Source organism: Theropithecus gelada, chromosome 8 (genome assembly GCF_003255815.1).
Source record: "Theropithecus gelada isolate Dixy chromosome 8, Tgel_1.0, whole genome shotgun sequence".
Classification (NCBI taxonomy): domain Eukaryota; kingdom Metazoa; phylum Chordata; class Mammalia; order Primates; family Cercopithecidae; genus Theropithecus; species Theropithecus gelada.
In genome coordinates this window covers 145,813,220-145,813,768 of record NC_037676.1, presented here as the reverse complement: position 1 = coordinate 145,813,768, position 549 = coordinate 145,813,220, and the positions used below count along the sequence as shown (strand labels likewise).

At 57.0% G+C, this 549-nt stretch overlaps 1 protein-coding gene across 8 annotated transcripts in view; it reads left to right on the top strand.

The window, feature by feature from the left end:
• The window catches only part of EEF1D (eukaryotic translation elongation factor 1 delta), a 19,596-nt gene that overhangs the window by 7,417 nt on the left and 11,630 nt on the right, over window positions 1–549 (top strand). The gene's annotated exons all lie outside the window — the stretch shown is intronic.

Below are 549 nucleotides of genomic sequence, written 5' to 3'. Positions count from 1 at the left end.
TTTTTTTTTTTTTTGAGACGGAGTCTCGCTCTGTCACCCAGGCTGGAGTTCAGTGGCCGGATCTCTGCTCACTGCAAGCTCCGCCTCCCGGGTTTACGCCATTCTCCTGCCTCAGCCTCCCGAGTAGCTGGGACTACAGGCGCCGCCACCTCGCCCGGCTAGTTTTTTGTACTTTTTTTAGTAGAGACGGGGTTTCACCGTGTTAGCCAGGATGGTCTCGATCTCCTGACCTCGTGATCCGCCCGTCTCGGCCTCCCAAAGTGCTAGGATTACAGGCTTGAGCCACCGCGCCCGGCCGTTTTTTGTATTTCTTAGTAGAGACGGGGTTTCACCGTGTTAGCCAGGATGGTCTCGATCTCCTGACCTCGTGATCCACCCGTCTCGGCCTCCCAAAGTGCTGGGATTACAGGCTTGAGCCACCGGGCGCCCGGCCTTTTTTTTTTTTTGAGACGAGTTTCCTGGAGTGCAGTCGCGAACTCTGCTCACTGCAAGCTCCGCCTCCCGGCTTCACGCCATTCTCCTGCCTCAGCCTCCGAGTAGCTGGGACTA